We start from the raw sequence: 25,509 nt of genomic DNA, 5'->3' as shown, positions 1-25,509 counted from the left end.
CTTGTGTACCTGTGTGTTTCTGTTTCATTCTTTCGGTGAGATCCTTTTATTTTGCCGCTCTGTGTTTCAGAGGGCAGGGGCCGTGCTCTTCCCCGGCGTAAGTTAACCACAGGAACGTGTGCTCCCAGAGTGTGGGTGTATGTTCACCAATGGAAATCTTTTCTATGTTTTTCCTTGGTAATAAAAGACTGTAATAAAACTGTACCAGGGCAGAAGACATTACCAAAGTCTGCTAATCAGTCTTACCACGTTGGGATTTTAGTACAATCCAATTCCTAAAGCAGGGAGCAAATGCTGTTTCTAGGACAAGACATTTCCTGTACCTCTCAGCATCTGCAGAGTTCATTCGCAGTCAGAACAATCAAGAGAAGCCAATTCCCAAAATATAAGGCTTTGCTAGTATACATCCCCTTTGTTACTGACATTGCAAGGGTGTTGGGGTTTTTTTTTCCCTGTAAATTTTAAAATGCTCAGAATATGCCAATAAGCAATGAGCCAGTCATGAAGATTATTTTTATATTAAACCTCTGTTTCTTATAAAACATTGCAGTTTTACAGATTCCACCATTTCAACCACCAGAGAAGAATTTATATGTACCTTCCATACTTCAAATATTTGAGGACTCCAGAAAAGCACAAGGAAGAGAAATTATGCTTAATAATTAGGAGCTGTTGTTTTTTTAAACCAATGTGTCCAGGTTTTTTTTTTTTTTTTTTTTTTTTAAATCCAACAGGCAATATATTTGCTGGCATCCCAGAATGTAGTTTTTTGGAATATAAACAGTGGCCTAGATTTACTTTATTATATAAAATCCAAAGCCAGTGGTATTGTAATTCAAAGTAACGGAAATAGTTTTCCATGCATGGAAAAAATGTGAGTGCAGTGGCCTGATCCAACTCCCATTAAACTTCAGTGGGAGCTGGACTGAGCCCAAGATTGGATCAAATGTGTGAGCTGTTCACTCCTGGGATTCTCTGTTTCTAGCCGTGTAATAAAATTCCCTGTACCTTGGATACATCTGAAAAAGACCTTTCCTCCCACCACCCTCACCTCATGTTCTTGCCCATCCTTATTGCATCAGTGCTTGAAGGTGTCAGCTATTTGTGTATGACACCCTCAGGCATTGTTAATGTGTCTAATAGTTCAAAATTACTTCATCTGGCCTTTCTGATAAAGACCACACATTTCTGGGAGTCACAACTCTCCTTGCGGTTTGGCACCACAATTAATTTTGTAGGTGTAAACAACTTTGGGAGCGGAACAGTTGGCATTGTTAGGGCTGCTATTCATCTGGGTGTCCCTGGATATGTCCTTCTTTCTCCACCTAAAATGTTGTCTGGATGGAAAAAAGATGTTTTTTGGCCTTTTGTCCCAGCATTCCAGACCTCTGGCAGCCTGGTTGGAGCCAGCAGTTCCTATTGGACTGGGACCTTATAGCCATAGGAGAGAAGTGACCATTAGATTTCTTTCCTCCCTCTTTTTTTCACAAGACCCAGATTTCAGTATTTTAGATTTTCTGGGAATTTTGTAAGCAAAAATTTGATCCCACTGAATTCTACCTTCAAACTTAATTTCAATGGCGCTCACACATGAAAGAACCTCCATAGGGTGGTAGTAAGTATGAAATGAGAACACAGCCAGATTGGTTCGATGCAAATCCAGAGGAAGTCAAACAGAAAGCTGCAGCAGAACTGCTTCTTTCCTACGGAAGTTAAAGAGCGGTGGATTTTAAGTTGTGCCTTGTTTGATGCACCAAGCGATAGAGAGGGGTATGGGGCTGGGAGCTAAGCTTAATTCTCAGCTCTGCCAATAATCTGCTTTGTAATTTTCAAATAGTTACTTAATTTCTTTGCATTTTAGCCTCCAGCCTCCTTCTGTATAAAATAAGGAGCAGGAGACCTTTTTCTGTAAGGCTCTTTTGAGAAATACGGCTGAAAAAAGTTTAATGGAAGGCCTAGGTTCTCTGCTCATTAACTCTGGCAGGCAGACAGCTGTATCCACACTGGAGGGGGGACACTCAGTTGGGCACAAAGAGGCTCAGCAGCACCTTGCAGGGTCGGAGGTGGTTGCTGGGGGGCTCAGCAGGAGCCTCGGAGGGTCTGGAGCAGCAAAGCATTACTCTGGCACAATGCCGGAGGAAGGACTGTGCTGCAGAAGAGAGGTCAGCTCAGGGCTTGTTTATTTATGGGTATTGAAGATCTTGTAGCTAAAGTAAGGCTTAGGGAGCTCAGCCTGGTTTCTGCCTGCTCAGATTCTGCATGTGGTTTCATATGGAGGAGATACACAATACCCTGTTACACACCGGGGGCTGGTACCTGGCTGCCACATTCCAGCCCTGAAGTCACTGCACTTCAAGGCTGATAGACAAGGCCACCCTTAAGTCAAGTAAAACTAAAATGCTTTGGGCTTAAAGGCACTATGCAAATATACTGTTACTGCAAATCAGTGAATGTGGGCTCCTAAATGGAGCAGAAGAGGATGCAAATCTGTCATCATTTTCCAACTGGCAAGTACTGCCTAAGAGTGGGAATGAATGAGGCCTTAGTATGCTCTGCTGCCAGGTAAGCTAAGCAATAGCTGATCCCAGAACAGAAACTTTCAGTTGATTTTAATCATGCTAAAAAGAAGGTGGCAGGGTTGTGAGAAAATTTAAATGAATCTTTAAACACTGCTGAACTTCAGGCCATTTGACTCAGTTGGAAGCTCCCATTCTTTGTTCCCAAAAAGTCTGTGCCTGCTTAGAGCTCAATGTAACAGAGCAGTTGCTGCCTTTTGCAATTCAGGAAACAGCCACACTGAATGCAGACATGCAGCACTGCTGTTATGTATGCCTTCTGTATGGACCAAAGTTTTGTAGCCCTAACGAAGCACAGATGAAGCAGATCTTGTTCAGTCATATGAAATCAAACATGTGAGAGTCTCTCTCTGCTCACTTGACCCCATCCAGGGAGAAGCCTAGTAGGTTTAAATTACACTGTGGAAGCAATTCCTAATCACCTGTGGCTATGGAGATATAGACAGTATTTTCATCTGCTGACACAGCCACAGAACATCCCAAGGAGAAATGCCTTCCAGTGACTTCAGGGCATTTCTCAAGTGTCTGTCACAAGGCTTTTCCAGAATCAGCAGCTTATATGGTCATTAACTTTCATTTAGCTTTTGTTTAACTACATTTCAGGTTAAATAGTTTCTAGCAGATACTCTATGAAGTCAAGTTCACTGAAGGGCAGGCTCTGAAGGAGCTGTCATAGGACAAACAGAAGATGTGAACACACTATCAGATCCACTTCTCACAGGCAGACTGTGGCTATGTCTAATCCCTGGGACCCAGAGATGCATCCCATCTCCTCGGTGTGGATGTGTATCCTGGCCGTATTCTGACTCCCTGGCACCAGTACGCTGTGTGCAAGGGCTTATGGATGCAGAGACTGTTGAGTGGGTAGCCTGTCCCAGCTCCAGGCTTCGGGACTGGGCCACATCCTGAGCATACCAGCCCTGAAGTCTAAATATAACCAGCTCGAAGATGAGAAAAGATTAGATTTCCATGCCCAACAGAACGTGTGCCAGAAAGGACAAAAAGAATCATGATCAGCAGTTATAAATCCCTAAATAATAATGAGCCCCCCAGTATGATACAATGATCTCAGCATGCTCATGCGTTCCTTCCATCAGTCTTCTCCTGCAGGACCTGCAGATGATACTATACTCCCTTAGTTCTGTTTAAACGACAGTTGAAATCTATTTTTTTTTTTTAATTAGAATTCAAAAGGTATGACCTACATGACAGCATTTCCTTGAAGATAGAGAGAAAGGGGGAGCAAACAGGGTCAGGAGTTCTCCCTGTGAGCGTTGATAACATGCAGCAGCCATAAAAAGAACTACTAAATACCACCCTGTGACACTCAGTTGGACACCTGCCCTAAGCGTCCCAGTTACCTCTCCATGTTACCCACCCAGTGCAAGCTGGCTCTGATGTTCCCCCCAGACCCCAGTACCAGCAACAGTTCCAGCTGTTTGGACTGGGGTGGGTGCAGCAGGCACCAGTCTTCAGCAGCATGCCTGGGAGTGTGGTGAGGGTCAGGCCCTTGGTGATTTGGGAGGAGAGGAAGACTCTGATCTTCGCTGGGAGGCAGGGAGACTGCAGCACCTTCCCCAGGCCCCTTCCCCGTTGGCGCTGTCACATGTGGCAGCTGTCCTGGGGAATTCAGAAGGGAGCTGCTCAGGTATGTTTGCCAACAGAGGTGAAGCAGTTTAAAGGCTTGCAGCAATAACACACATCCTGAAAAAAAAAAAGGTCCAGGCTCTTCCTTACCCTAAGGCAGTTTTATTCTGAATCATCATTTGTCTTATGGCTCTTCCTAGAGTGCCATATCGCTGTGTCAGCCCTTCACAAGACTCCCAGAGCGTTGAGATCACGCGGGATGGGCAGGATGAGGCCTTACCATGCAAGGACAACGCTGCCTTTCAGGGGAAAAAACCTAAAAGATGCGGGGTAGACCCAGTGCTGGAGCAAATTGTAACCCTGTCTTGTGCACAGCCTCAAGGAACTGCAGAAGTGCTCAGCATCTTCTTGGGCTGAGGAAACATCTAGACCAGCTTTTAGAGTGGCAGCTCTCTGCAATTCACTGTGATGATTCTGGCCAGTCTCAGTTTCATTTGCCACAGGCAAATTTGTTTTCTCTTGCTTGGGAACAACAGAGTTAACGTGTAATGACCTGCCAACTTCCACAAATCACAGGGCTGTCTATATAGGACAAACACATTCCGAGGGAATTATGGCAATGAACATTTTATTACTACTACATTTTCTAGGAACCATCTGTAAATGCCCAGGCTGTACATAACACTGTTTTTGAAAATGTGTTTCGCCGTATTGCGGAGCACAGCTTTGCTTTTTGATTTCCAGGCTCCTGAACCAGAATAAACTACCCAAATTCCTTTCATTTAATATTCATTGAATCAGTATTCCTACCTCATTTTCCCTCTTAATTGGCTGCATACACATTAAGTTATGGTGACAGGAAATGACAGATGAAAATGATATGCCGTTTTTACATATATTTTTCGTCAATGAGACTCAAAATATTTGAAAATCATTAGCGCCATTTTACAGAACAAATCCTGAAAGACAGGGCAGGAAATACTTCATCTGACAGGCACAGGGTGGAGCTGGAGCAGCCACTGCAGCTGCTGCTCCCCGTGCTGCTCCCCAATGGCTGTCAAAACACATTTTGATTGATGAGAGCAACCATAAGTACACGTAAGAGTGCAACTGTAATGTTCAGTCACTACCTTGCTCCCTTCACAACAACAAAAACTTTAATGAATGTGTGAGATGGGACATACTTTAAAGCAGACAACAGGGAATCATACTTTTATAAACAGAGTTTTAAGGAAAGGGCGGGATGTATTTATTGTTTGTGGGCATTAGGGATCAAAATAACTCAAATATTAATTTATAGGGATAATTTTGCTTCCATTAATTATCTCATTCACACTCACGGGTTTGAGCTAAAATTTCTGGGTGTGGGGACAAGTGTGTTGATTGGAGCATGGCTCAGCAAAGCACTAAAGTACATAGAGCCACACAAATTACAGACAGGCTCTCCAAATCATCCAGTTATTCTCCCTGGCAATTGCTAAGATTGTCCTCTAACAGAATAGTGTTCCCTTCGTGTTTTGACTGGTAAAACATGCAAGTGTAGGGTTTCCACCATTTTCCCCAAGGACACTATTTTGGGAGGCGAAACCTCCACGTCACATAGGTTTTCCTGCTGCTCTGCCAACACTTCCCATTCCTTAACAGGGCCAGTTCTTGTTCTCTTTGGTGCTCCCCCTCCGTGCCTCTACACTAGACACAGGCGTTTGGGCCCTGTCCCCTGAGCCAGGCTTCCCAGATGCCTCCTGCGACATCAGCCCTGGGAACACTGTCTGGTTTTCGTCATCCTTCTGGGCTTGTACCAGCTGTGGCCTCCCCACCCAGTGCCATGCCCGGAGCAGACAGGTCAGTCCCGAGCACGGAACTCCATCCAGCAGGGCCTCTTCCCCCTCCTCCAGCTGCCCTGGACACGGGGGATGTCCACACCACAGAATCACAAGCTGGGTCAGGCTGGAAGGGACCACAGTGGATCATCTGGACCCACGTCCCTGCTAGAGCAGGAACATCCCGGAGCACATGGCACAGGATTGCATCCAGATGGTTCTGGAGTGTCTCCATAAAGGGACATTCCACACCCTCTCTGGACATTCTGTCCCAGTGCACAGTCACTTGAAAAGTAAAGAAGTTCTTCCTCATATTCAGGTGAAATTTCCTGTGCATCAGTGTCTGCCCATTGCCTCTTGTCCTATTGCTTGGCATCACCGAGAGGAGTCTGGCTCCATCGTCTTGGCACCCCGCTTTGATACTTACAGACATGGATGAGGGCCCCTCCCAATCATCTCTTCTAATGGAAAAAAAAATAGATTTCAACTGTCATTTAAATAGAGCTAAGAAACAACACGGAGGCCATCGCTGGGGGCTGGAAACTCCCTTCTTTGCCAACCCCTGCCGTTCTTTGGCCACAACGATCCCATGTAGTGCTACGGGCTGGGGACAGAGTGGTTGGAAAGCCCGCTGGAAAAGGACCTGGGAGTGTTGGCCAACAGCTGGCTGACCATGAGCCAGTGTGCCCAGGTGGGCAAGCAGGCCAATGGCATCCTGGCTTGTATCAGGAACGAGAGCACAGTCTTAAATTGCGCCAGCTGAAGGCTTAGCTTGCACATTAGGAAGAAGTTCTTCACAGAAAGGGTGATTAGACACAGGAATGGGCTGCCCAGGGAGCCGGTGGAGTCACCGTCCCTGGGGTGTTTCGGAAAGAGTGGACATGGCCCTGCCATGTCCAGCTAACATGGTGGTGGCTGGTCACGGGTTGGACCCGAGGATCCCAGAGCCCCTTCCCCACCGACTCCACGAACCCGTTCCCGGCAGGGAGGGGGATGACCCCGGCCCCGGCCCCCGCTCCACTCTCGGTGCGGCTGCGCGGCCGCGGCGCCGCCTCCCTCCCTCCCCGCGCGGGCCGGGCCGGGCCGGGCCCGCTCCGCGTCCTTCCGGCCCGGGCGCGCAGCCGCGGCGGCGCGTCCCGCATTGGCGGCGGCGGCCTCGTGCGATGGTGACGCCGTAGGGCCGGAGGAGGCGGCGGCCGGGCCGGGCGGGCGGCGGCGGCAGCGGCGGCCGCGGGACGGGGGCGGCGGCAGCACCTCCGCCGGCCGTTGCCAGGTGAGCGAGCGCCGGGGAGCCGCGGCCCCGCTCCGCTCCGCGGCGGCTGCGCGGCCCGGCCGCCCCCCGCGGGGCCGGGGGTTCCCCGCCCGGGCGTGCGGCCGCTCGTCGGGGCGGCGGGAGGGACCCCGCGGCGGCGGGGCGCGGCCTGGGCTGGCGGCGCTCCCCGGCGGGGCCGGGGGAGGCGGGCGGCGGGCGCTGCCCGCGCCGGGCCGGGCTGAGGCCCTGCGGGCGGGTGTCCGGGGCGGCGGCGAGCGCAGCCTGCGGTCAGCGAGGTCGCTCCGGGGCACGGCGGCGCGCCGGGGAATTGCCGGCTGCTGGAGGAGGCTTTAGGCCGGTGGAGCGCTCTAAGTGGGTCAAGAGCACCGTAAGTGGGTCTTGTTTATAGCCTTCCGTGCACTTGTTGCTTGTCAGGGCAGGGAAATCTGCTGCTGCGCCTGAAATCTTCTTACAGAGGCAATATAAATAATAATTCCTCCGCTTGCACAATATGGGAACCTTTTTTTACTCGCAGAGTGTTTTTTAAGTGCGTGTATCTATAAACACTGGAATTACCAGCAGCAGATAACGTAATATAAATATTTGATATTAGAGTAACCACAATTTGGATAGTCTCAAGTGGCATCTGAAGAAACTTTTTTAAAAGTTGGTTTGATTTTTTTTTTCCCTGAGAGAATCAGGTATTCATCTCTTGTTTGCTTGGGATGAACAACAAAGACGTTTAAACATATGGTAATCGCCTGGAAGACAAAGAAGAGATGACAGCTGTTGTTCTTTACTGGGGTTTTCAAGCAGTGTTAGTTTGTTTCTGTGTGTGTTGTAGCCTTACAAGTCAGTTGATTTTGTGGCTTCGGTAGATGTGTGGGCATTTGTTTTGAGAAAACCATTAATATTAAATTATAACTTTTTTTTGTCATACGGGCTTTGTCACTCTGTGTATGTAAACCATCATGCAGTTGTCGCATAGCAGAAAAGCTTTTAGATCTTACCCCTTGTTTAAAGAAACTTTGTGTTCTTCATGCAGCACTGAAGTTCTTCAGGCAGTTGAATTGTCTTGTGTATCACAACTGTGTTGTGTATTTTTAAAAATGGATTGACTTTCACGAAACTGGCCAGGCCCTGTGGGCAAACCCTTCTCGGCATAATCTGGTTTCAAGAGCTGATGTCTTAGAGTGCAATTTAAACTCTTGTTTTCACTCCCTTGCTGTAGTCAGTGTTGCAGAGTATTGAATTTCTGGCCCCATCCTGGCTCTGGTCTTCACAGATCTGTTCTGGAAGTCAGTGAAGAGCTGTGTGCTGCACTTCACTCTCAGTATTGTTGTAAAAATCCTCAGCTTTCAGAGGCGTTTCTGTAGTATTTCAGTGTGGAGGTGCTTGTTTGCTGCAGAACCTTAGTGAGACTACTTCAAATTGGTGGTAGCTGCTGTAACAGAGAAAAATAAGTTTGTGATCTACAGAAGTAGGTGTTGTGTCATGGAATTATGGGTGCAGCACAATCATAAAACATGGCCTTGTTGTCTTTGGCTATGACCTAGTCTTGTTTGTAGGAGAGAGGAAGTTTGTGTTTTGAGTTTGTTTTTTGCTTTTCCTGTAGGGTTGCAAGCCAGTTGCAATTAAGAAGATTTCATGCTATGGTTCTTGCATTAATAGGGATAACTTATAAATAATGTGTAAACTTCATCTGTTCTGTGACACTTAAACCTATATGAAGACTGTAAGTCTGTGTTAGTAGGCAACTTAAAAAGAAGGTCACTGTTGTGTTGGAAGTGTAAGATTAGTTGATAAAATACAGAAATGATTCCCTTGTCTGAGCTGACAACTAAATATGGTTGTGAATAAGGTTGTTGGCAGCTTTGCTGTGAAAGCCATGGAGGATAGTTGCTAATGTGGAAAACTGAATCAGAATAAGTGATGGAGGAGCTAAAAGCTGCATCCCAACTCAGCCCAGGTTTTCAAAATGATGCTTTCTGAGTGTAAATCAGATATGAAAACATAATGTGGTGTGAAGGACAAGAGTGTATTTTTGGCTTCTTCAAGCAAAATCTTTCATGGTGAAAATTTCTTCAACAGATTCTTATATATTATATGTATATTCTCAAGTATAGATCGAGAATGTGATGGGTATAGGAGCTGAAATTGTCTTAAAGAGACAAGAGAGCCAGACCCATGGGGCTTTCCATCAGCCTGTTACCCCAGTCTTTGCCCTGATGGAGTTGGATCAGTGCTGTTGAACCGGTGACACTGCTATGAGTTTGTCCAAGCGGCTAGTGACCAGTGCTTTTGGCAGTGTGGGTGAGATTCAGACTGGAAAGCTGATTCCTGGACACACAGGATTAAAAGACTGGGCTTTGGAAAGCCTGTGCTTGCGTTTCTGTAGATCTGTGGTGAAGGAAAATTAATGGGAATTGGCAGGGCATGTAATGCCAGTGATTTTAATGCTTGGATCTCTGCTCTTATGTCTTCAGTTGCATGTTCAAGGAGCTGTGCCGAGCATTCATGTACGAAAGATGCTCAATATTAGGCACTAAAAATTTTGCAGGTTTTACAGGTTTTGGATTGCATAACCGTATTGTCCAAGACACTGTGCAAAGCAACAAGGCTAGCTTTCATCAGTGGAGATGCTGTTTGTGCATGAGGAAAATCTTGATAAGGAAACGTCAGGAGGTCGTCGGATTATTATGCCATCAGCAATTCAAATCCTTGAACAGAAGTAGTTCTGAAATGGAAATAGCAATTTTGAGTATTTATGATTTGGAAGTGTCTGTCTGAGTCATTCAGTGAATTTTCTGACAGACGGTGTTGGTAGATTTGAAAAGACGTTACAGAAGATAATGGTGGTGATTATGAAAAAGTACTTGGGTCAGTGTTTAAGGGGAGGACTGTTATTTTAGACTGTATTGTTTTCTGATAGGACTTGTTTTAAATGCCTTGTCTTTTTACAAGACATTGTATTTCAGCCGGTTGTGCTTAACATGGTGGCTGTCTGCCTCTGCTTTTTAAAGCACTCTGTTTCTCAAGACAAGTATGACAAAGAAACCGGTTTTTGAAAATTAAGAATATGGAAACAAATAAGATACTAGTTCTGATTCTTCAGGAAACTGATTTCCAAAAACATTTTTAACTTTCGTTTGTTTATTTGAATATGTTCCTACTACTGGAACATTGGACTTTTGAAGTAGGGTGCTGCGGGTCAGTGTGTAAACTGGTAAGAAGCAGGAGGTGAGTTGTTTTCACATAGTTCCTGTTACAGAGCTTTGAAGAGAACAACCCCCTGCCTTTTGTGTTGTGCAGTGAGAGATTCAGGCTTTTACCACCACGTAACCGTAAAACTCAACTTGCCCAGTGATTACATGTGTTTTCTGGAAAGTTTGTCTCAATGGTTTGACATAAAAATATAATCATGGTCCAGCTTGAGGATGGACCTCAAGGTTTCCTTTCAGGACAGAGTGACAGACTTTCTGTTCCCAGAGGCTGTTCACCACGCTGGGATGTGGCAGCTGGTGTGGCGATAAGCGGGCAGCCTCTCTCAGGAAGGGAGGTGCCACGCAGTTGCTACTTGATTTGAGAAATAGCAAAGAACTTGAAGTTAAGGTGCTTAGAAATATGAAAAGCAGATATTGTATGTCTAAATAGCATTTTGCTTACTGATTTAACATGATCACTCATGTATTCTGGAGTTGCAGGTCTCTGCTGTGCTGTTGGTGGAGGAGGGGGTCTCTTTTTCTGTCCCTGATACAGGGACATCTCAGGGCTGTTTCGTGGTTAAATTGACTGCAGAAAGGTGCCTTCAAATGTATAGGTGGATATAAATTTCACAGGACACATAACTGTCAGTGTAGAAAAATGTGCTGCATGGTTCAGATGGATTTCAATAGCTGTGAAAATGCAGTGGAGTCTGCTGGGATGTGCCAGCTGCTGTAGCACTCTGTGAACAGGACTAATTAAGCCCTTGTGAGAACAGAAAATAGTCAGGCACTATTTACAGGAGGAAAGTGTTGGAACAGGCAGAGCTATAATCATTGGCTCTGAGGTACCTTTAGACAGCAGTAGGCAAGAGAGTAGACAATTTTCTTGCACAATGGGCTGAAAGTCGTATCTGAATACCCAGAGTGGGTATTTCAGTGTTCTGCTAGCACATCTAAGTGCATGGCAAACTTCTCTTGAGACCTGCTATGGGAAAGGCTACTTCCTCTTTTTGCCCTGTTTTATTCTCTTCCTTCTGCTAGTATTTTATCTCAAAATGCTGAACGTTCGTGTTTCTCACCTAATGGGGAAAACCAAATTTACACCAGATATAGATGTCATAATGTTACAGTGTTGCCTGCCTTTGAATAGGTCCTGTAAGAGTCTAGCTGTCTGCCAGAGAGAATGGTTGTTTTTCTAAGGGTGTCTGTGATCATCTGCATATATGTAAAGATAAGGTGTCACTAGGCTGCTTTATCACAGCCACACCAAAGCCATTTCTCCTAGCTGTTCATCCAGTTTTCCTCCTTCTCTTAACCAAATTAAATGCTCTTTTTCCCTAACATGTTTGGTTCCATCTGCTTAGAGGATTGCAGAGACTGCCATTCCTTGTTTGAAGCCAAGGTCAATTGTGCTGCGCTGTTTAGGTCTAGAGGATGACAATTTATGTGCTGTGGAACTTCTTGGATCACTGGGTGTGTTAAGCAGTCCTACAACTTCTAGATAGGGTCATTTTGCTGGTAGGAGCCTTTAGTGGGCTTTTCTCTGTTTTAATGACAGCATTGTGGCGAGGTTCCTGTTTTAGCTCCTTACTGATGGATGTTTTTTACTTGTCAAGTTTGATTTTTCTCAAAATGTTGTCGTAAGTGTGTGTTAGTAAATTGGGTGTCATAGATATTTGAATAACAGGGTGTTCCTGGAGGGAACAAGCCATGGGCCTTCCTGCTATATGAAATACTTTCTTCATGTAATTCATTAAAGGCACTTATTTGTGCTCCTTTGGTTTCTTGTGCAAACTACTTGGTAGGTGATACTAGATTTTGGGAGGTGTAACCATGATAAGAACTTCAAGATCAGGTATGTCTGTACATTGTTTCTGTTTTTTTGTAAAATGCAGAACTTGTGATGGAAATGAGATAGTTGAATAGAAGCAGTAAAAGCTGTCTTTTGAGAGCAAATGCCAACTCTGGCTTCTTAGATTAAATCTGAATGGTAAAATTCCTTTAGCTGGTGGTAAAACTCCAGAAGTTAATCTTTAACTCTTGCTTGTATTGGAAACATATCCATGTCTCCTGGACAGCAGTGGGAGCAGTTTGAAAAAGCCATGCAGTGCAAAGATAAGTATAGCTGAGACTGACTGTATCTCAGTCCTGAGAGTCCTGGCAGGCTTTTAGCTGCAGGGAAAGGGATTTTAGCACTTGGAACAAGGAAGTGGCTGGCTAGTAGGACTTGGGGTGAAGAGTCACATGCGTTTCAGCATCTCTCAGCTGACAGCTTAGGTATGCTTTTGTCATGAAGAACTCTGCACTGCATTTCCTGGTGGGCTGCTCCTGAGACTGAGCAGTTGCCATTCCCTAGTGTAAACGGTAGGATTTACCTTTTCTGTTTTCTTTCCTAATGCTTTAATTTGTGTGTTGGTCTCCATGGTTGGTGGATTTTGTGGGCATGTATTACTAAGACAAATACAAAAGCTGTGGAGGTAAGTTAGTGGTGGTGGAATCTGGTGCTTTCAGACATTAGGAGATGATACAGCCAATTTGCTCATGAAGAGCAATGTGCTTTGCAAATTGTGTTAGTTTAAGAATTATTTGTGTGTCTGTGTATTCCCTAGAATGGCATATGGCACTGCAAGGCTGGTCACAGCAATGTTCTGCTGTTCTCAGTATTAATCTTTTAGGAAAATAGTTTTTTGTTTTAATGGAACATGGCTGTAGAAATAAAAGTAAGAGCCTACTCATAATTTTTATTAAAGTAGATATGTGACAAAGCGCCAACTATTGGCTTTCTGCCTGCTGTACCTTCAGTGGGGAACAGAATGGATTATTTTCTGAGATGAGTGTTCTGGGAGTTGAGAAAAGCATAACAAAGTCAACAAAAGCTTTACTTAGTGGTTTTCTGACCTTTACATATTCCAAGCTAGAAGGAGGATGCTGAAAAAGGCCTCTGTCATGGTTATCTTAATGTCCATACTTAAGTGCAACTGCTCTTTGACTTCCTGCTCTGTGACATTTCAATAACTGGCAACCATGTGAAATCCACAGTATTACAGAAATAGTTCAATAATAGGTATCTTATAAAAATCCTTTCCTTTTTACGAGCTTCACTAATGCAGGGAAGGAAGTTGCTAGGTAGCTTAGGCTTGATTTGTAAGGTATTTCTCAAGGGGCAATTTTCAAATACATTTTTGGTATAGAAGAGGAATACTAAATTTAAATATAAATACTATATTTTTTTAAATATATACCAGTTATTTGTTCTCTTTTTAGATCATCCCCCAGAAACAGTATAATTTGCTAAAGTCTCTTTTCTCTCTATTAGGATTTTTCATAGGTGTTTGTTCTGGTGTTCTTGTATCAACCAGGGCTGTAAAGAAAGAGGGTCAGTAATAAAATGTTAAAACTTTCTGGGTTACAAAAGAAATCTTTGATTCAGTAAGAAGTGACTTGTTGCTAAAATAACTGAGGAGGTGTCTATTGGTTTTAGTTACTTTGTCTGTAAAACTCTTCTACTTTGGCCTTGAACCTCTGCTCTAGAGTTTAAGGGTAGGATGTATCAGAATACATCCTCTGCCTTGAAGGCAGTCAATTTCAAGTTAAGCTTGTCCTTGATGGACAGCAAGAGAAGCTGACCAAGTTTCAGAGCCCTGGCATAAATGTTTGTGTTGCAAATGTCCGAGCAGCGCGTGATGCTGTTGAAAATGCCAGTTGTGACAAGTGATTTGGAAGGACTCCAGGATACGGGTCAGTGTGGGGAAAGGGAGATGATGCACAAGACTGTTGGAGATGTTACTCCACAGTCTCAAATACTCAGATAAGGTCAGGGTTGATGTAGCAGCACGGCTCTGCAGGACTGTGGGTAACCAGGGCGCGTGTTGGGTTGGGAGCAGCAGAGTCTTAAAATGCTGTTGGAAAGGTGGTACAAGATGCTCTCAGAAGCACATTAGTTTTTCATTCCTTCGTGTAAGCCCTTTCCAGTGGACTTTTTCTGTGTCAGTTAACTGGATCAAACAGCCCCTTGTTACACATCACAGTAAAGGCATTGTGAGAAACAAAGCATGATCACAGAACCCATGACTGTTTTCCTCTGAAAACTCATGTCTTGGCTCTGCTTCAATAGTTCATTATTATCCAAGTGCCTGAGGGCTTATCTGCCTACAAGACTCACATGAGTGTTTTCTGTAGGCTAAGGCCATCCTTGAAAAGGCACAATTGCACATTCCTGTTCTTTTAGCAGTAAGTGTGATGTGCCCAGTAGTTCCTGTACTACCACCTGAAATCGCATTACTTTTTCAGAGATTATCGCATGTAGACATTAAAACTTCCTTAAAGCTCAGTGCTTCCTTCTTGAAGATCCTGTTTTGAGGTAACACTTTCTCATGTCAAGCCGAAGGGACTCATGAATTGGACAGTAATGGAAGTAATGCCTTTGTAATAAATGAACAGTTCGTAAGTGTATTATTTGTTACAACAGTCAGAGTCACAGGTAACACTGGTGGTATTTGGGGTTGACCAAAGCATAGTTGCATAATTCCTATCGTGGAATGACATTTAGTCATGCTAATGATGGAGCAATTGAGAATTACTGGCACTTAAAATTAATTACTAGGCAAACATAAAAAGGAAAGGTGGGGAATATACTCATTACTGCTGCTTGCATCCGAGACTGCTTCTTCAGGGGATGTGACAGGTAATAGACCAGTACCAATGTGTTGTGCTGGTTGTGGGGATCCAATTGCTAAGCAAACATGCAGGATGTGTATGTTAAAACTGCTTCTCTTCAGGGATTGCCCAGCAGTCTTTATTCATCTTTGAGCTTTTGGTTTGTTTGTACTGAAATCTTGGATCATCTGGTAAGTCGTCTAGAGAATTGATTATATTAGGAAGCAAGTGGTCTGCTAGTGAAAACCAGTTCTGCTTTCTATTGGAAATGTTGAATAAGGAAGCCCTGCAACTGGGGAGGTTTTAAACTGTTTGATGTAAGACTTTGTATAGAAATATTACCAGCACTTACTGTACATAATGTAGTATGTGTAATGTTGGAGCCAGATTTTCTGTCTTGTGTACTACTTGCAGTATGGATGAAGTAGGTTGTATAAATTACAAGCCTTCCCTCCTCCACTGGAGTGCAATGAATGTCAGATTGAGGCTGTCATGCTGGTTCTTTACAACTCCAGCGACACAGGATCCTAAGATAAACTCAGCCTTCATTTAGGGAAATTTTTAGGCTTTAACAACATGCCATGAAGTGAAGCAGAGAAAATGGAAATGGATTACAGGAAAAGTCTTCTGTGTTCGTTGCTGTTTTCATGCTGTAATATTTATGTCATAGAGGATCTCTCCCAAGCTCTGATTTCAAACTCCCATGTGGACCAAAAGCAACATTTTATATGGCTTGACAAAGGTCCCTTTTCACTAACTTCAAGTGACCTGAGGCAGATTAACATGCAGATTAATGTATTTGACAGTAATAAATCAGCTTTAACAAGTACCGAGGCAGAGATTTGTTTGGCAGAGAGTTTGGATAAGATACGGTATCTGGAGTTAAGTTGAACGTTTCATAGAGAATGATATAGTGGAGATGGTTGAAAATTTCCTGTTTTCCTTGATTTTGTGCTGATGCATCTTCATGCAATTTAGCTGTAACTGTGCGGAGTTTTAAGTCAAAGTTATCTGGGTGAGTGAGCCTACAAAAATGGAAGGATGTTAATTTAGATGAATGCATTCATTTTGTCATCCAGCGTGATGTAAATGTTTACAAGCTGCTGCGTAGGACACAGACTCCTTGGACTTTTTTCCCTCTCTGTATAAATATATTATCTAGTTTTTAGTTTTCTCGGAGAAACAGCCTTCATGTTGATTAGACATCTTTCTTGTAGGAGTCTTGGACTGTAACCTTTCCAAGCTTGAATACAAACATCAAGAACCAGTGAGGAATCTGAGGTGAGAGAAATTGATCTGTGCTTCCTCATTTGTAGCACAGCTGTTTGTCAGAGAGCAGTAATAAATTAGAGCTAGGAGTACTTTGTGTGTTGGGGAAAATTATTGCAGGGGTTAAGATAACTGCTGTGTGTTACTCCATGTGGAAGGTACAAGACCTGTTTGTTTCATTGTTCTGTGCTGTATTTCTCAGAAATTTGAATGTTTCTGCAACAAGGTAACAGTGTGACAAGTGGGGCTTCCAAATTGAAGTTGATTGTTGAGGTGAGGTGCAGGAGAATACAAACCAGTCAGAGACAGGACCGGAAGATGTCATTCTTTTTCTCTTCAGGAGGAAAACTGTAGCAATGAATCAAGGAATTAATAGGATTGGGGTTTTTTTGAAGGGTTTGTTTTGTTTATTTTTCAGTTTTGTGAATTTTGGGGGGGGGGGGGTTTTATGCATGGGGTTGGGTATTTTTGCTTAGTTTTTTCTTTTCCATTTGCTCTTACTGTTCTGACTTTTGTCAGTGGAAATCAGTGGTATCAAATTGCTGTGTGTCAGTTTAAACACTATCCCTGAAAGAAATTAGAAGTCATAGTTAACAGATTTTATCTAATCTGTATGTAAGAAAAAAAACTGGGGCACACTGAGTGCTTTGATTTCTTTAAGACTCTGGAAAAAAGCAAGTTAATTCCATCGAAACTTGAAATTCCAGGATAGCTATAACTAGTAAACTATAAACTAGTAAAACTTGCCCTGGATCAGGATTCTGCCTTCATTGTGGAGTTGCTGCTTAGGCTTCTGCCCCCTGAGACTCTCTGAGCACCCTCTTGTGTGTAATCCAAGCAGGCTGTGTGATATCCACCCGTGTGCCTCCAAGCCCTGCTGTTGAAACACCTTTGTGTTCTTGTACTTCACTTGCTCAATTTTCTTGCCCCTGTGTGTCACCCACGCACAAAGTGACAAGACCTCCTTGAAAGAGAGAGGCCAAGAAGCTTTGGGCTGGTTGTGCTCAGCAGGCTATGTGTGTCAGTAGAGCTGAGGTGGGGGGCAGTGTGAGAGTTGTGCCCCGGCCGTGTTCACGGCACGGTTCACTTGATGTGTCCCTGGCTGCAGGATGAAATCCTGACGTGCGTGTGCCAAATGTGCCAGCTTGCAGCACCTCTAACTGAGCCTTTGACTGTGCTTTGTCCCTGACCTTCCTAGTTATACCCTCTGAGTCTGCAGCCTGGCCAAGTTGCAGGACCACCTACCAGTCCCAGCCAAGCTGACCATTCAGGGGAGAAGGAAGAAACTTGGCAGCCACAGGGTTTTTCTGTCCCCTTGTCCTCTTACATAAGTCACTGGCCAGAGCCTCTCAGGGTAGTGCCTACTGGCTTCTTGGATGCCTTTGGGGAGCTATTGGTATTCTTAGGGTGCTTTGCCTGGTATCCCTAGGAAATTTTGTTTCAACCCTCATCCTTTCTTCTGTGGAGTTTTTTGTCTTCTGTCTCATAATAATTTTACTTCCTTCCTGTTGTATTTCATTTCTGTGCATTAGGCCCTTTGCTGTCCTTCCTCAGAGAGAACTCTTCTAGTGAGTTTTTAGTGAGGATGTCCATCCCCTAAGGAAGAAAATAGCTTCAAACCATGAATGTGCAAGCTACATGACATAAATGCACCCTGGTATACAGGGGTTTCTTGAGCTAAAGGTGGCTTCATGTGCTTAATACCCTTTGATGGATTTACCCTGTATGTTTGTCCATTTTCCCTGTGGATCCTCATCCTGTAGCAAGAAGTTCCAAGGTTTATCTATTGCTGTGTCAAAAACGACTTTGTTGTGTTTGAGGTCGCCTAACGTGATCTGCTAACTCTGTGTGGCCTTGCCTTGGTTGATGGGCAGTGGTTGGTATCTTCACTTTCTCTTCTTGCTGTTTGGGGTGGTGTTGTTGTTGTAGACACAAAGATTAGGAACCCTTGTGCTGTGTTGAAATCTTAACTGCAATTTTGGGTGGTCACCTCTGGTTTTACATAAAGCTTGCTTTCCTATCACAAAGGAAACCTTCTCTCAAATAATTTAGTACATGTGTAAAATGTGATGTAAAACTTACGAACTATTACAGATTAACTAGCACATATTAAAGGTAGATACTAGATTTTGTATTTCATAAATTCAAGGCTTGTTTCACTTCTTACTTGTTTACTTAACTGCCAGCTGCTTGCTTATCTACGTAAGTCAGGACTTGCCTGGTTATCTGGGCAGGTCAATGGTCCTCCAAGGTTTTCCTTCTGCTTTTTCTAATGTATTAAATTCATGGCGCTGGTTATTGACTTTCCTGAGGACTTACAGCCTGTCAGTGTCTACTTTTTCTTCCAAAATCATATCTGCCACTACTGTGCTGTCAATACTGGAAGAACCTTTCATGCTTTCCATAATAGTGTACCTAGGGATACAGGTGGGGAAGGCTCTGTTCAGGTCTGACCCCCTGTATGGAGTTCTCAGCTGGAGAACTCAGCTGAGTACATCTTTGGCATACGAATTGGTGGCTGGCTTCTATATGTAGCACTCAGTCTCTGCTGAGAAGCTTGGCCTGTGTCTTCTGTCTGTCTGTGCACATCGGGTGAATCTAAAGAGCTGTGTTGCATCTCGGTCACACTGTGGATATGGTAGTTTGTCTTCACATCAAAATTATATTTGATAGCTTATTTTTCTTACAGAGAGAGAATAAACTTATCCTAGAATAAGATCCTTTATTTGCTAACTCCATGGACAGTAGGTGTTGTGTCAGCCTAAGGTATTTTTTTCTTCTTTTCAGAGCAGTTTATCTGTCTTAGTTCTCCATGTCTTAATACCCCTTATAGATGCAGTTGGGCTAGGGCAAGAGTACCTTCAGTAAGTATTTGAAAACTAGGACAAATAACTATTCAGTAGTTTGCTGACCCAGTTCTTGCCTTCTGCTCGTGTTCCTCCTGTCTGGGCCCTTGTCCAGGAAATCAACTGAAATTCCTGCCCTTCCTACTCTTAAGATTGTGAGGGCTTATTGACTCGGCCATGTTTCCTTCCTGTTCTTAGGGTTTCTTAAAGAAATGGAATGTCTTCTATGATGTCTGCAGATTCTTTCTGCAAACAGAAAGCACAGACAGTGAGTGCCTGGCTCACTGTTTTGTGTTCAGGTGCTGTTGTAGGAGAGTGTGTATGTGTATGAAAGGCCCTTAAGGTACAGAACAACACTGACAGGTCACTCCAGCAGAGTTCACTCTCTGGGCAGAGAGTGTTACCAGTTCAGGTGGCCCATTCGGTTGCTTTTCCTGGGGCTGTTTCAGACCTTGTTACTCTATTGTAATTTTCCTATAACGCTTTAAAGACAACCATGGATGGAGTCTTGCATTCCTTCTCCTTTGTTGTTATGTTCTTTATGGTAAAGAGGAAGTACCCCTTGTGCATGTGGCTATTTATAAAAGTAACATGCATGCAAGTAAGGCCAAGAACTTATTGTTGGTACAATGGAAATTTTAGCAGTGTGACTCAGTTTTTCTTTATGAACGTCTCCCTAATGATTCTAAGAAGAATGTGGCAGTTACATCCACGAAAATGTTACCAAACACAGCTAAAATTGTAACACACGGACTTTTTGGTTTCTGTCCCTTCTCTGTGATTTGTTTTCACCCTTCCATTGCTGCTCTGGGTCTTTAGGTCAGCAGCTTTGGACTGCTGGAGGGGGTAACGGAGGTTGTCAGCCCTAGGAATCATTTGTTGGGAGGGGTGTGATGTTGCTGTTCCCTGTTTCTTCTTCCTCCCTCCAGGATCCACTTGAGTTTCCTTGGTATCTTTGCTAATATGCTTTTATTCCTCTTTTCTTTCTTCATTGGTCTAAAGCTCCAGGTTATGTCTGAATTTACTATATACAGTGTCCCTTATGTATGTTAGTTACAATTTCTTTGTTACCCCGAAAGCCGGCTTTAGGCTACAGGCCTGCCTTTTTTAACTGTCCTTTAATGAGTTCTTTAGCTGTGGGGTCACCATGTGGCAAGGCTGTGTCCTGTCTCGTATCCCATGCCTGTACTCCTGTGTGCTGCATCCTGCCTCTCCACTGTTGTCATGCTAGGCCGGTATTTCTCAACATCGCTGAGAATTCCTCTTTCTGTGGAGTATAACTAGAGGTTGTATCACACCAAGGTAAGCAAAAGTCAATGGCATCTGGGCAGTTAGAAGAGCTCCTGTCACAGCTAAACTGCTTAAAAGCTGAAGTTCTGACAGAGGAAATGTGATAAACCTCAGCGCTGGCCTTGTGGCTCGATATGGAGCACGTGGGCTCCTGCTGGCACCGGCAGTGCTGCGTGTACAAGGTTGCACGTTGTTGATTTTCCCCTCGTTCAATGTCCCCAGATCCCTGCATGTCCCTTGCAAGTCTAGGAAGGGTGTGGCAGACCCTCTTGTGACTCCAGGCTCTGGAGCAGGAGTAAATGATCCTGGATAAATCCTATCTTTTGTATCTTACCTTGCCATGTGGGGATCTGTGTAGGTGAGAGGGTAGTCAGTAGTGCTTAACTGTGATACACATCCATCACTGCTTACTGTAAATGCTTCACATAATGCTGTGTTTCCTTTTGTGAATTTCATAATTAGAGTAAATGCTGTATTTTACCCATGATAAAGGCAACCTGGAGGTCTGGCTTCAACTTTTTCTGTTTATGTGAAATTTAGCCTTTATTCCTGTTTTGTAATAAGAGATTTTTGTAAGTGTAAGCATTGTGTCTGTTTCCCTCGAGGAATTTGTTGCTTAATCTGCTGTTGCTGGTATTTTATGTTGTAAATTATCTTCTGTAAATAGTTTGCCAGAAAAAATAATCTTTATTTTCCTGTAATGGTGCTGATTGTCATTAATCCAATGTTACAGCCAGTCCCCATTGTACTTAGCAAGCAGTGTAGCTCTGTTACCAAAGGGTGGATGGCAATTACATGCTCCAAAGTAGGGACACAGTATTTTTTTTGCACTGGAAGTATCTAGAAGGTAGGTGCTCCTCATTGCCCAGCTCATTTACAGCGTTTTTTTCTCTCAACTCCATTGTGTGTTTGGGGGACTTCTCTGGTTTTGAGGGGGGTTTTTTGAGTTGAAAGCAATGTGGATCACATACACACACCCCCATCACCCCCCCGTGGTTATCTGAATGCACCAGTAAGTAGTGCCAAGTTGTGGAAAACATCTAAGGTGCATATTCACAAAATGCTTCCTGATTACCTGTAAATGAACATGAGGCATGTTTATGATCTTAAGCTGTTTCAAACTTAGAATTTACACTGGTATCGCTGTACTGGTTAGACCACAGACTGCAGCAAAAACCTCTGTGGGGAGCACAGTGGTACTAGCAAAAAGTATTTTGGTCAAACAAACCACAGCAAGATGATGTTTTGTGTGAGTGTCTTGGTCTAGGACCTGCAGATGCGTTTTGAGTTCAAGCTACATCCCCACTTCATTTTAGCAGTATATTCTCATAAGTAGACTGTGGGTGTTTTGAAATCTCTCCTTAGTCATAGGGCAGTAGAAAGTAAAAGATTAACTTAACATTTCTACTTTTAAATTGTGTCAGTGTTGTCTTATGATATCAGTGTCTTTGGTCTTGGTTCAGAAGTCAAGATGATTTTGAACTATGTTACCACAAAAGATATTTGTGTCTGAAGGAGTGGCACTAAATGTAGAGGAGACTAATGTTCACATCAGCTTTTCTTAACTCTCAATAATATTTGTCTTTTAAAACTGAAATTATTCTCTGGCCATTGCATTAAGGAAGTTAAAATAAGTAATTAATAAGTAGCTTTACCCGGTCTTACGTGGAACTTCAGCCACTTGACTAAATCTGCTTCTAATTGGCATAAATTAGATGCAGTCCTAGTTATAGTGGATCTGCTTCTTTTCCTTGAATTTTGGTGGTTAAGAAGGAATCTGAAAGATGATGCACCGCTTTTTGATCCTAGACTGATACAATTCTGTGGATGTTATTTCCAAAATGTTCTTGTAGAATTTTTGCTACAGAAAAGTAGCAGCTTTTTAGTTGTCTGACTTGTGGCAAAACAACAGCATGGCTTTTGAGGAGAGGATGTGCTGCTTTCAGCTGAAGAAATGCCATTGCTGAGGGCAGCTGAAGCAGTAACTTCACTTTGTTCTTATTTTTTTACTAATATGGGAATGCAGATATTCTGTAGACCAAGCCTGTCAGACACAAAACAAAACACTGATGAGCAAGCTCACAACCTCATGTGTAAAGCTTATCAAAATTATCAGTAAAACTAGAGAGCAGGTGCTTCCGAAAACTAGGAAGAGTGTCAGCTTTTTACAACCCGGCCTCCGAATCCTGTGAGCTCAATTAAAAGTAGGGACCTTGGTAGGGTGTCTGGTTTGCTGTGCCAGGTATGGTCTGCCCTGGTTGACAGGTCATAGTAAAGGCCACAGTGTGTACATATATAACGATTAAAGGTTAGGGCCAACAGATAACTGCCAGGTTTTCATTAGGCTAGGAAAATTCTGCCTAGAATATATGTAGAGTTAAACCTTTGGGGCTGGGGTGCTGCCCTTTGTCACGTTGTCCACGCTGCTTCCCCGATAGTGCGTTGAGCCAGTGCACTTTATGCGTTCGACGGCATTTGCGTTTTACGTGGCAAATGATGATCTCATTCCCCTCCCCTGGTTAATGGTTTTCCACGCTGTCACCTGGAAGGGCTTGTGACAAATATCAGAGTGCCTCTGGGGTGGGCAGCTGTGAGAAGTGGAGCTGTTCATTGCCTGTACAGGGGAAAGTGGAGCTGCCCCCTCTGGGCACCAGCCAGGCCTTAAATCTGCGCAGCGGTGGCATCTAAATAAAGAGGTCTCCAAGCAGGCCAGTAAGGAGCACTGAAAGCAGCTGTCCTAAGGATTTGCTGGTGGAAGTTTGCAGCCTGAAATGTGCGTATTCCTCTTTGGTTTTCAAAGCAGGGCTGCAGCGTTTGTTTTTGTACAGTTGCTCCGGGCCTTGGAGCATTTTCTTGATCTGTAAAAGATCTTGATTCAGTTTTTAGAGATTGAAACACAGGCTTCCTAGGAGGAAGGGTAGGGGAATATTTGTCTCTGGATTGCTGCTATCTTGGTGCCCTTTACATTCCCATGCAAAGATTCTCTCTGTAGAGGGGTTAAAGGAATGTAACCTCAGTTCGTGGTCTAGCTCTGGATTTTAGTGCCTGCTCCAAATACTTTGGTTTCTTCATCTTCACCCAACAGTTTTGTGAATTGGATGTCCTTGAGGCAGTAGCTAAAAGTATGTATTCTGAATTTTCACTTAAAAGAAAAGTGATGTTTAATTTCAGTCTTTCACTTCTAGGCAATCTGTGATCCCAAGTGTTACTAACATAAAAGAACTGCATCTTTTTGTTGTTGGCAGCCATGAAGCAAGTTGGTGTGAGTAGCATGCCGCAGAAATAAAATCATTAAAAGGCAAAAGATGGAATGCTTTTCACTTGGAGAAACAGCCATTTAATGAAAAGTGAACCAAAAGCAGGTTTTCCAGGTCTGGGCTGTGGATATTTGTGGAATGTAATGTGAAAGGAACTTGAACTTCTGTTCTTAGTTTTGTACTGCTTTTGTGACAATTCACTTGGTTTTGGTTTATTGAAGAGTAGAACTGATTTACAGCAGTCATCCAGTCTGTAAGGACCGGACACTGTGCTCTGGGGGTGGGCCAGCCTCTGACATAACTCTCAACCCAGTTAAAAAACTGGGGTCCAATTTGCAGTACAAATTGGACAAATGTAACAATGTAATGGGATCCTCTGAAAGGGAAGCATTTCGATAATGCAGGCAGGCTGCTGGCTTGTTCCCTTTCTTTGCATCCAAATGCATCAGAATGTGCTTGATTGTTTGCCTCTGCAGCCTGCTGTGAAGTAGCTTAGGCTGAAGCGTCCAGTGACAGTTTACAAGTTACAAAGACAGCTTTTTGGCCACTGACCCTCTGCGGGAGTCTAATCTTTGTTTTGTAGATGTCTCTTTATCTAGGGAAATTACATCAAGAAAAGAGGTGTTGGATTACTTCCTCATGGCTCCTCATTGTTAAAGATGACCTCCAAAGAATTTTTACAGCCTGATTCGTACTTTTCCTTTAGGGTACATTGAGAAAACAAAGTCTTCTGTGAGAATTTCCTTCTCCTCCTGTTCATACATACCCTTGTTTGCTTTGTTTTTGACTGTAGCTTTAGAGAATATTTGGAATGTGAACTGTGAATGTTTAACTCCTGAATTGAAAAAGACAGCTCAATGGTTGAAAGACTGTTAAATAAAAAAAAAAAAAAAAAAGAATATAAAAATCCTGTATTTCAAGTTGGCCTTACTGTACTATTTGTGAGGGACTACTTGTGACAGAAGCTCCCTACCAGAGGATAGTACTAGAAATACAATGTGCCAAGAAAAGTGCATTTCAATCACTATACCTTGTTTCACTCAAGGTAGCCAGAATCAACTGTTTCATAGGCACAAAATTCCCCATCGCCCTGTGTAAGCTGTGTTCTTATCCCAGTCAGTCTGTCCATGGGTTGTAGTGGAAGTGCTCTGCCATTTGTGCCTGTGCTGACAGTTCTGGGAATGGAATTGTGCCTATTCTATTCCTGAGGCCTTGCCTAAACCGCTGGGGATTCGGTAAAGTCTCACTGTTCGATCAGCTTTGCCCTTCCACTGGCACGGTTGTAGCTGCCATGGCACGTGGACACAGGCAAGGCAAAGTTTGTAGACTGATACAGCATCTCTTACAAAATTTTTTGGGCACTCAAGCCCTTCATTAAACATTAAGCATTAATGAATATTCTGAGAAATGTGTAGCCTGAAATTTTCACGATAGTCTTTTGTTCTTTTGATAAGTTCTGTTAGAGGGAATGAGCTAATCTTAGGAAGAACCATCCACTGTGTATACATTGTTTGTGCTGCTTTAATGGATGCTTTGGAAGAGGTTTATCAAGGAAACAGCATACAGTGGATGCCATTGACTACCTGCACAGGAAAGTTTCTGCCAGAAAGGCAGTTGAGAGGGGAGTGTAGGGAGAAGAATTTTCATTTTCCTACAGGCAGAATTAAATACCTCCTGAGGATCATTCTTGTGCTGCTTACAGGAAAGAACATAACTGATGAGAGTGGAGTACTGGAGAGATTGCTTTGCT

At 43.6% G+C, this 25,509-nt stretch overlaps 1 protein-coding gene across 8 annotated transcripts in view; it reads left to right on the top strand.

The window, feature by feature from the left end:
• The first annotated feature begins 7,161 nt into the window (after positions 1–7,161).
• ADIPOR2 (adiponectin receptor 2) overlaps positions 7,162–25,509 on the top strand; it is a 45,050-nt gene continuing 26,702 nt past the window's right edge. The window contains exons 1-2 of one of the 8 annotated variants that reach the window (XM_032106073.1): positions 17,425–17,435; positions 21,523–21,528. The gene's annotated coding sequence lies outside the window, so the exon portion shown is untranslated. Of the gene's footprint in view, positions 7,257–7,511; positions 7,624–12,721; positions 12,806–13,794; positions 13,818–15,104; positions 15,126–16,356; positions 16,379–17,424; positions 17,436–21,522; positions 21,529–23,172; positions 23,276–25,509 lie in introns of those variants that run through there. The other 7 variants (XM_032106071.1, XM_032106074.1, XM_032106075.1 and 4 more) reach the window with 7 other exon arrangements.

The sequence above is a fragment of the Corvus moneduloides genome, chromosome 4 (genome assembly GCF_009650955.1).
Source record: "Corvus moneduloides isolate bCorMon1 chromosome 4, bCorMon1.pri, whole genome shotgun sequence".
NCBI lineage: Eukaryota > Metazoa > Chordata > Aves > Passeriformes > Corvidae > Corvus > Corvus moneduloides.
The sequence above is the reverse complement of the archived record's forward strand: the minus strand, read 5'-3'. Positions and strand labels throughout refer to the sequence as shown.